Raw genomic sequence first — 11,148 nt, 5'->3', positions numbered from 1 at the left:
AAATGTTACATGCATTTGATGCAGTTGGACAAAAATGGGATTTTTATTTTGATACACATTTAGTTTTCTTTCCTAATGTTACTATATACACAGAAAAAGAATAGGATGTGTATTAATTCAACAGGAACTCAAGACAACTTGTTTTATATGTGCAGGGGTGTTAGGTATTGTGAACTATAAAAACATTCCATTGTTAGACAAGAAGAGTTAAATGTATCACTTTTAGCAATCTTCCAAATTAAGCAGCCAGGCTCTGCTCTTCCCTCTGTCAATATGACATCATTCCACTTATACTGAAAAGACAGTTTTAGAGGAACATCTTGAGTTGGAACACGTTATTTAGTGTGGCAAGAATTCATAAAACGTTCATAGAAGTTTTAACATGTGTCTCAGTAAGAGAAAGTCAAAACAAACATTTCCAGGCATATAAACCATATACTTTGAACATTGCTCTTGGTTTTGCATTTCTAGAGGGTTTTTTGTTTGTTTCATTTGTTGGTTTTGTTTTTGTTTTTTTTTTTCTGAAAACACAAAAACATTAATCACATACATTAATACCCAAGGGGGGAAATGTATGAGGAAGAAGCCATACATCTGTACAGGAGGGTTGTCTACATTCTGTGTTCATTCCAGTGAGGAACTTCTGTCACTCAGTACATCAATATGTTCTATTTAAGCTTAATACTGCAGTTTCTTTAAAAAAGGCTGTTAACAATCACAGTCACTTGAGGACTGGATAAAGTGGATTGCATTATCATTTTGTTTCTTCCTGATAAAAGTTTCTGTCATTTTGTCTTGTTCAGCTGGAGCCCAAGTGCCTCTGAATGCTGCCCATTGGTTTTGGGATAGTGAGGTCGGTCCATCTGGACACAGCTGTCACGGCACCACTTTTTAAGGTGCTCTACAGATGTTAAAGCATAAAGTACTCATGTAGCTGGAGCTTTAGGTGGCATCCTAATGTCTTTGGGAAGCAGGCAGACCCAGCTCCACACATGTGAGCCATAAAGGGGATGATGTGAGGATGATGTCGTGGTGTTTGGTAATGGTAACCAGTAAGGCAGTGAAGTCTTTTCTAAAAGTATCGCCTTGCAGCGTGAAGCTTCCCGGCGTGATGTCAGGCAGCTCTCATGAACCCCGACCGCTCCACAGCAGCTATGGTTATTCTTAGAGACACTTCCCATTCCTTAGGAAAAGCTACTGTGTGAGGCTTAGTTGGCTTTTATCTTTAGAAGTGAGCATTTAAATGTTGGACTAATTTGTAGCTCGTTCGCAGCTCAGCTGCAGCCCTGCCAGCTGCGCTGGGATCAGTGACAAGCCTTTCTTCCGCCTCCAAAGCACACTTGCAGACAGATCCAGGCCCTGGAAGCACATTGCCCCAGAGGCAACTCGACTTTTTCACAGGCATGTAGCTGCCTGAGGGAGTTTTCCAGAACAAGTAGCATATTAGGCGTTCCCTAGCAAAAAAAGACCTTAGGCACAGGTAGTAACCTCGCTGGCTTCAGGAGGTTGGATTGGCACTGCTGGGGACATGCTCTTGTGTTTGGAGATGGAGTGGGGCCATGACCATGATGTTAAGTATTGCTCCACCTGGGCCATTCAGCTTAGAGACAGAGGTGTCAGCTGCCCAGTCGGGTGACAGAAGGGGGTCAGGAAAAACCTCTGTACCCTCAAGGGATGTTGATTGAGAATGGCAGGAGCAATATGTATTTAACTAAACTGTCTTTTATCTTGGATTGTCACCCATGATCCTATGGCAGCATTCGTGCAAGACTTAGCAGAACAGCTGAATTAGAGACAGCCTCTTTTGTGTGTTACATCACAAGGGGAAAAAGCTATTTTTTGGGTGGAGATTAGAAAATTAGTTAATGAGGTAGGAATTAGTAATAACTACACTGGGAGTCATCTGGCTGTGTAGCTTAGCAGTTGTTTGGCAGTATGGACCATCATCATTCCCATGTTTTCAGAGGCCTGTTGTACTCTTCATTCTTGTCCTACCAATCTGTTCTGGTTTTGTTTGCCCTCACAGATTTGGAAAGTTAGTCTAATAGTTACAATCTAATAAACAATAAATACACTTAGTGGCAGCCGCCTAGCAGCCTCCTCTTGGTCAGGCTGGTTGAAGACTTGACCTCTATTTTGCAGAAGTGTGCAGTGGCCGCTGGGCAAGCCCTGGAGCAGCAGTTCCAGGCACAGGTTTCCACAGGCTGTGATACCTTGGCTGGCAGGGAGCAGGAGAGGACAGCGGGTTCATTTCTGATTGTCAATACGGTGAGACACCGTCGTGTCAGTTTTACATCATTGCAAAAATAAATAAATCTTATTTTCATCATTGCATGCTCATAGGAGGGAACAGAAATTAACTAACCCCACTTGACACAAACCATTTACCCTTTACAGTAAGCAAAGATATATTTAAGAGAATTTTTTTCTTTTTCTCTTTCATTTTTTGAGTTCAGAAGATTTCTCCTTGCTTACACCACTGTTAAATTTAGTCCATCTTGTAAGCACAAAATGCTTCTTTTCAATGCCATTCTTCTTTTAAGATCCAAGGAAGTGTGAAGGAGTAAAAACAACCAATTGTTAACCACGGTTAACATGAGCTGCTGAAGTGATTCTATTAGCTCAGGATAACTGCCCAGATGCTCCAAGTGCTGGGGTCTCACTGCCGGCTGGCGATTCCCATAGCAGGCGTCAGTAACAGATAGTGTGAGAAAAAGAAACTTGATCCTGGCTCTTCTAAAAGAGAGTAAAATATACACTCAGCAGGGATGAGAATATCCTAGAAACAAACAGCAGGGAGCTGAAACAAGGAAGAAACAGAGCAGGAAATGGAGCTACAATTCTGATTTCATCAGATTAGCGGAAGCTGAACAGAGGAGAAACCAAAGGATTTCTGTCAAAGTGGGAGCACACTGGGTTGGATTCACCCTTGACCAGTAAACCCAGTTTTCACACTGGATCTGTGTGAAAGAGCAGGAGAGGCATAGAAATTATGCATGTGATGTCACCTCATGATGAAACAGTTGAGGATTATTTATTTAATTTTTCTTTTTTAAACTTTCATCTTTTCAACCTCAGGTCATTATTTTTAAACTAAGAAACTGCTCTTTAGAACTGAACCTGACAAAAAAAAAAGTTGTTTGCTAAATGGATTCAGTTTTATTAATAGCTTTGTTAATTCTTAGACAATGTTTTTGAACAGTTTTTTTTTACTGAAACATGGTTCTAGCATTTTTGTTGTGACTCTTCTTGACTATTCTTTTATTGAAGGTTGTCATTCAAGAGCAGCGAAACCAGAACTGAATGAATATTTTAAAGCATATTACTCTTAATTTAATGGAAACTTCAAAAACTTCAGGTTGAACTGGGTGAGATTGACCCTGGACAATAAACACATTACATCTACTTCATGTTTTCAGCAAATTTTTATTGTGTTGCTAACAAAATTAATTTGATTTTCAAAATGAGGAAAGGAGGTGGAGGTTATGTGAGTGTAGGGACAATGGTTGATGCTGGAAGAGCCTTGAATTGGCAGGTGGAGCAGAGTGAATCGTGAGATGGAAAGGAAAGGGAGATTACTTTTTAAGGTGTCATGTTAACCTGAAGTGATTAAAGTGTGAGGCCTTGTAGGAGTTGATTTTTCATTTCTCCAGAAAGCAGGACTTGTAAGCAAAACTTGGAAAAGGAATCAAAATAACAGAAGACTCTCTGTCCTACTATGTCATGGGTTTTAGGAACTTGGCAAAGTCAAACTTCCTCAATAAAAGATGGAAATTGGTCCTTAGTATGTTTAATTAAAGAGGAGATTGAGAATTATTTAAATATAATTTAAAGTGATTTAATGAAAACCAATATTTGAATATAAGGTTTAATTTCCCTGAAAATAAATCATAGCTAAGGAGGAAAAACTTTCCATGTAAATCCAGTGATTTGGAGCACCCTGCCTGGAAGGGGAGCTCAGATGCAGTGCATCTGTCACAGCCTCAGAGGGCTGGCCCTGATGGCTCTTGGGCTGGAGGTACAGGCAGGACTTGTGCCCTGCTGCATCTGCTGAGCTGTAAAGGACTGGAGCAATTTTACAGGCAAGCAAGACTTTCATTTTTCCTGGAAAAACAAGGAATGTGAGTGCTGAATAGGAAACATGATCAGTGCTACTGAAGGAGCATTTGCTTTAAGAATGATTTTTTTAGACTTGGTTACTTTTCTCCCCATTTTTATGTTATTCTTTTATTTCTTTGGTTTAGGGTACTCTTTTTTCCTGGCTTCCAATGTCCATAAAATATGTATAGAAACCATACATAAAATGTACAAAATAATTTTAGAATATATTTTATTCAGCTTTTGGAGAAGCTTATTTAAACATTAAATATTTTGAAACATATTTCAACAAGATATATATGTAAGCAAAATATTAAATATTTTAAAAAGAGAATATATGACTTTTTGTATTTTGTAGGCCTAATGGACACAATTTTCACAAAGGCTTTTTGTGGGTTGGAGGTGGATTCTGGCTTTACTGAGCTCAGGAGTCACCTCTGAGCAGATGCTGTTGGCTTTCCCTTTGGCTCTGTTCAGTCTGTTGGTGTTCCAAAACTCTGAGAACTCCTGCTCGTAGCACTTCTGTGAATGTTTTAGGAAATGTGCTTATTATTTTGGAGCAAAGATGGGGAAGGCAATTCTTTTTCCAACAGCTTCACAGAACAGGATTTTCACAGCCACTTACAGATAGGGAACTAAGACAAATAAAGGGCAGACTGTGTCACGGTGCCACTGCAGGGTAGAAGCCACTATTCTACCTTTCCTTCTTTCAAAAAAAAAGCAGAATAAATAAACCAAACAAGGAGTAGGCCAGGAGAGTTGTGCTATCACAACTCTCCAGCTGCTGGTGTCGAGCAAGCCTGCTTGGATCCCTCTGTGAAGCTCTGTACTGTGTCCATGCATTTCTGCAGTCTTCAGCTGCAGCTAAGCTCCAGGTCCTGCATCCACAGCAGCCTTCTCACTTCCCAACAGTCTTATTTGTCTCCTGCCTTGTTTTGCTCTATTTAGGGGAATAAATACCTGTTGATATTTTCAGCCTTAAATAGCTCACATTTAAGTACAATGATGGAGGCCAAGCATAAGCACAAGAAAACAACTTGTGTGGTAATATGAAGCATTTCAAAAGAAACCTGCACTGTGTAATTCTTCACCATGCAGAAGCTGGGGTAGAACTTTCTGCTTCTCAGAAATGTGAAATTAGTTCACGTCTTTTCTTGCTTTTATGGTGTTGCCAATTGTTCAGGGCACCATAAGCCCTGTGTCCTAAATTTCTTGATTCATGTCTAAACATTGCTTGTATTAGCTGTACCCTAATTAATCCTTTTGTGACCCAAGTCTAATTTGCCCAGCATGCTTTTCTTTGCCAGGAGTGGATGCACCAAATCTGCTGATGCCAAAGAGGTAACATGTATTTAACATGCATCAGCACTCGCTCTCCCTTTTACAGTTGCTGATCCTTCCCCCACTTAATAATGCACTATAAGTTAAGGTTATACATAGCTCAAGCAGTGCTAACTATCAGGGTGTGTGGGTATTCCATAATAACCACATTTTAGGGTGTGTTTCAATTTTACAGGCCAGTCATTTACTTCAAATTACTTTGTAATTTCTTAAAGTCATTGTGTAATTTCATTATGAAAGGAAAAGAAAAAAAATAATTTGATTTTTAAAGATGCATTAAAGAACACTAATTATAATGCTTAACTTTTAGCACGTTTTTCATCCTCTGTGCTTTATAGCCAGTTTGCTAATTAATTTTTACAACATTCTTGTGATGAGCAACTAGCTGTACCTCTGCCTGAAAGTCCGGAGTGCTGAGGCAGGGAAGTTGAGTGGTTTGCCCAAGATTACAGTGATTTGCCCAGGAGATGGTTTTAGAGCCAATATGAGTATTTAGTTGTTTCTGACTGCCAGGACACACACTCATAAATCTTTCTTTACCCCAAATCATATACTCTCAATAATTATTTTATCTTTAAAACAGATAAGAACAGAGCCTTAAAATGGCACAAGTCAACTCTGTGATCTACAGAATTCTGGCTGTGTAAAGGAAGATTTGTTTTTAAACACCTTCACTTGAAAAATAAAACTTTTTTACTCCACTGATCTTTGGAGGCAGCAAAAATTCACTTAAATGTTCACCAGTTCTTTTCTTGAAGTTTCATGACTAACTTCAGTAATGTGAGGCATTACTGAAGTTGTGAGGCAGTAATCCATGTTCCCATTGCCTCCTTTAAGGCCTTTTCAAGCTCCAGTCTAACTACTGGCTCTCAGCCTGTGATTTAATTTCTGAGCTGCCTTCAGTCCCAGGAGCGTTCAGCACAGGAAAAGAAAAGTCTTCAGCTGCAGGCTTCTAACAGGGTAGGAGAAGGGAAGAGAAGGTGTTTCCTCTGACATTTGTAAATATACCATCCTTTACAGAGAAGAGAAAGGAGAAGTAGTAAACAGAAGGTGAAACGTCTGAAATGGGAGTCACTGGATGCTGAGGATTTCTGAAATAGCAGCCCATCATGTTTAGGCAAACATGCTAAGATGGAAGCCTTTTTAAAATCACCTTCTTCAGATACCAGTTAAAGAAAATCTTACTGGAACAGTTTTATCAATATTGTTAATTTTCTTGGAGTGTATACAATACTGTGGTATGTATGTATGTATATGTATATAGACCATTGTGTAGCATTACATTCCAATATTGCAACCTAATATAATGTATCTATAAAATCAAGTGCTTTGTAAGATTTAATTTTTATATATTTAAAAAAATATGAAAATGTGTCTTTGACATGCAAGAGTTTAACAATGCTGAAAGACAAGTTAGAACTACTCAAAACTTTAAAATTCTTGTGTTTGACAGTGTTGTGAATGTATTTATTTTCAGAATGTGGAGTGGGTAATATTATACCCATATTTATTGCAGCTGGATCATTTTCAGCTCCTCAATCTTTCTTATTTGTTGATTGTGACTTTGGTTCTAGCTCTGAGGGCATTCAAACAGAATCCTCCTGTTCCCCTGAACTTTAAAGTTAATTACTCTTAAGCTTCCAGTGCAGGTAGGTATTATGTTAGCACTGCAGATACTATATAATCATTTTAAAAGACCTGTAATTTTCCCAAAGGTCCTAATCCTCCCATGAGATCATGTTGCAACACTTAACTAACACGCTGTAGTTGGGTTCAGAAGAGCTTCATGCAGGAGCAAGGTCTGAGACAAGCCTCCTTTGGGAGCACATCCTTCAAAAGGCAGGGATTTGGTAATAATACGTTGGGAATTTTTTTCTTAGGGCTTTGTCACTAATGGTAATTTGTGACAATATGAACTTCAAGGGCTTTATACTAAGGGAAAATGAAAATCATTAAATATTGGTGCTATTGACTTGCTGAAAGACTGTACTTTATGTTTATTTGCCATAAACCAGAAGAAATATTTATTAAATAGCATCATGTCAAAGGCTGATGCTGTTTCCATGTGAGTTCAAATAGAGCCTACCTGGTTAAAATCTGCTCAACCAACCTTTCTTTAAAAACACAGCTTAGCATAGCTCAGTTTCTGGCCTGCCCTGCAAAATTGCAGTCTCCAGTAAAGTTAAAGGATGATTCATACACCTAGAGAAGGAATTGAATATTCAAGTCACTTGTCAGGCTGGCAGGTTTAAATTATATAACAGGAAGCTTTCTATTCATATGTAATGTAACTGAATCACCACTTCTTTATTGATAATTCATTATATGTTGCTACTATCACTCTGCAGCTCTGAAATGCTTTTTGCTATAATGATTTTATACCATACCAGTATAATGGCCTTCTGACTGTGTCAATCAGCTCTACTTGCGTGTACAGTAATATTATTCTGCAATCTGTCTTGGGAGAATGCTTAAAAGCTTTCTCTCATTTTGTCCATTTAACTCATGTATTATCTGAGTTTTTACATTAAATGGCCATACTTAATATCCCATGACATGTCACCTATTTTCTAGGGAGGATACTGATACAGTACTTACCAAATTCAGAATCTATACTAATCAAATTACACCTGCCCACCTCAGCCAAGAGCAGTTAGTTCAGTGCATCAGCATTTAATCTGAAGGAAGAACTCATGAGGAAGAACTAAAACAATGAGAACTATAGTTGGCTAAATGTAGTCATGGTTAATGCAATTTGTTTTGTGAGGAGGGATTAGAAGATATTGAAATCAAACTGAGGCACAGAGGTCAATTTAGATACAGATTTGTTGCCAGAACTCAGCTTATATTCGTGGCACATTTATAAAGACAAGGCCTAATCTGGCAAATATTTATGCAATTTCAGTTGTGCACTTTGTGCATTCTGCAGAATGAGACCTCTTGGCTGTAAAATCAAATGTGTGTGCAAAAGTAACAAACTGTCAGACTTTGAGAGAGTTCAGGTGAAGTGTAAATAACAATCATACTTTTGAACTGAAAGATTGCATAGAAGTCTCAAACACTTTCTCTAAACCCCTTTCACAGTCAGGTTAATGTACTCAAAATTTTAAGACTTGAAATGCCAGCTGCTGAACACAAAATCCTACTTTGGAACCAGTGCCAAGGCATTTAATCTGTTTGACTTAGACATTTTCCCTAAAAATACTGGATACACTTAAATCTTATTTGTTGCTTGATTCGGTCAATGCCATGGTGTAACTGAATTCTATGTTAAAGAATAAAAGACTCTATTTACCTAACAGTTTGAAAATTTAATGTTTCAAGGGCAGCAGGTGTCCATTTACGTGGACACCTGGCTTATGATATCCCATCTACTCTGCATATGAGAACTTCAGACAAAGTTAAGGCAGCAAACATACACGTACAGGCAGAATTAATCTGCTCAGCTACACAAGAAGAATGGCAAGGTGGAAAAGCAATGGTTTAATTAGGCCACAGCCTTATTAATTCACAGGACAATACAATTACCTTTCCCATTATCATTCATTCCTCAGTCAACTTTTAAGCCAGCTTTCCTTGGGAATTGGATATTCCTGCCTGAATACTTGCAGCTGTCAGTGGAATTGGAAGAGACTTTCAGTTAACCATACAAAAGTGCAGGAAAAGGTCCTAAACAGGCAAGGATATAAGTATTGTTGTGAATGGGAGTATTCATAATAAAATGTAAGTAAATGGCTTTTATTGCTTTTGCTAGCAGAAGGACACTCCTTGGAGCCTGTCCTAACTCCTGCCTGCACCAGCACATTGGCAACAATCATAAGGAATTTCTTGTACTAGTGTATATTAGTTGGGGGGAAAGAAGATAAGCAAACACAGTTCCATGTTTAAAAGTCAAGAAATAATCATAGAAACCTCTCATGGTTTGTTTTGCCACTGTTCCCTCCATTGTGTTAACCTGCCAGCCTTGCTTTTGCAATCCTTCACAGGATGTCAGCGGCTTTTGGCACACAGGGCTGGCTGACACAGGCATCATCACATCTTGGCTCCTTACCCTGTCCTAGGCTGGGTTTTTGTTTTTACCTGGGCACAAAATTCAAGTGAAATTATTTTGATTTCCTCTAGCAGTAGCAGTGACAGCGCTGAATAGACAGAGCACCCTTCTCCTTGTAGGCTCGCAATGGTTTGCAGGGGTGAGCAAGCTTCCTTCCCTGTGACCCTGGAAGCTCAGTACATGATTTATAAATCCTCAGAAGGCTGTAGTAGCAGCAAGACTAAAGTATAATTTTTAGTGAACATGGACAGCTTGTTGTATTGTGCATCCCAAATCCATCTGCAGGGTCTCTTGTGGGCTATGGCAAGAATTTTACCTCAAGCCTGAGGGTGGTGGGACCTGCCACCAATCTTTTCCCAATGCTTCGCTCAACCCATGCAGAGCCTCAAGTCACAAAAATGCAAGTGTCTTCTGCTTCTAAATTACACTGTAATTAGTCATTTTATAGGTTTGTTTTAACATACAGTTTGTTAGGTTGATGGGGTATTACTATAACTAATAATACAAAAGGGAAGTAATGCTTCCTTATTGGCAGGTTAAAAGTTAAAATGCAGAATAAAGAGATAAGGAACTCTGGGCAGAAAGTTCTTAGGAAAAGGAATATTGGTTTTGTTTGACTGTGTTTGTTTTTTAATTCAATAGAAATAAACAGTTTCCATGGCAACTGTCATATCACAGGCAAGGCGCAGAGCCAGGAAGATGCAGTGTACTTACCAATTAGCAGAATGAGTTTTAGGAGTTTTAAAGAGACATTTTGCCTGCTGACATTAAGATACATTGCAACTTGGCCTTCAAGGGAAGTTAAGAGTTTGCTCCTGTACATCCTTTTGGCAGCTGCATTGCCATTGCTTCTTGATGCTGCACCCCTCTTTGTGGAGCCCTCCCCTCTAGAGGTTCTCACTGCTCCATGGGCAGCCAGCAGCTCCCAGGGCTGTCCTGGGAGGGACACCCTACCCTCAGGAATGGTGTCTGAGGCACGGCAGTCACCGCTCACCAGAAGATCAGGAGGAATCATAATTGATGCTCATGTGACACCCAAGATGCTCAAAACACGTGGAGAGTGTTAATTAATCCTTGTAATAGCTGGGTGAGATAGGGAAGCATTATTCCCCTAAATTTTTTTTTCCCTATTTTTAATACATGGGGCAGCTGAAGTTTGTTTGTTTTCAGCATCAGGGAGAAGCAGAAGAAAATAGTCCCTGTCTTCCAGCCCTGTGTCCTGGCTACTACTCAGCTCTCAGTCCTTGTTTGCTGAACTCTTCTCATATCCATTATTATTATTATTATTATTATTATTATTATTATTATTATTATTATTATTATTATTATTATTATTATTAATATGGTAAGAATACTGTTAGTATGGCCTTGAAAATGCAAAACGCTGTAGCGTGCCAGAGGTTGTTTCCTTTTTATTTTACTCTTTGTTTTCAAAGGACTTGGAAACACAGCAACACAGCAGCTCTCACAAGTATAGAAATTATAATCGTATGTACTCCTCGTTTTCAAGGGTTGGGGTTTTCTTTCCTCTTTTTTTATTTTCTTTTAGGATGAAGGGCATTTTGGTTGCTCTGCAGGCAGTCTGTATATGTGTAAAATTGTCCTCATCCTGCAGGGTAGTTCAGAGTGTCATGTTTAATCTGTTTATCCATGTGTTG

This window comes from Serinus canaria, chromosome 11, assembly GCF_022539315.1.
Source record: "Serinus canaria isolate serCan28SL12 chromosome 11, serCan2020, whole genome shotgun sequence".
NCBI lineage: Eukaryota > Metazoa > Chordata > Aves > Passeriformes > Fringillidae > Serinus > Serinus canaria.
This window is presented reverse-complemented; position numbering follows the sequence as displayed.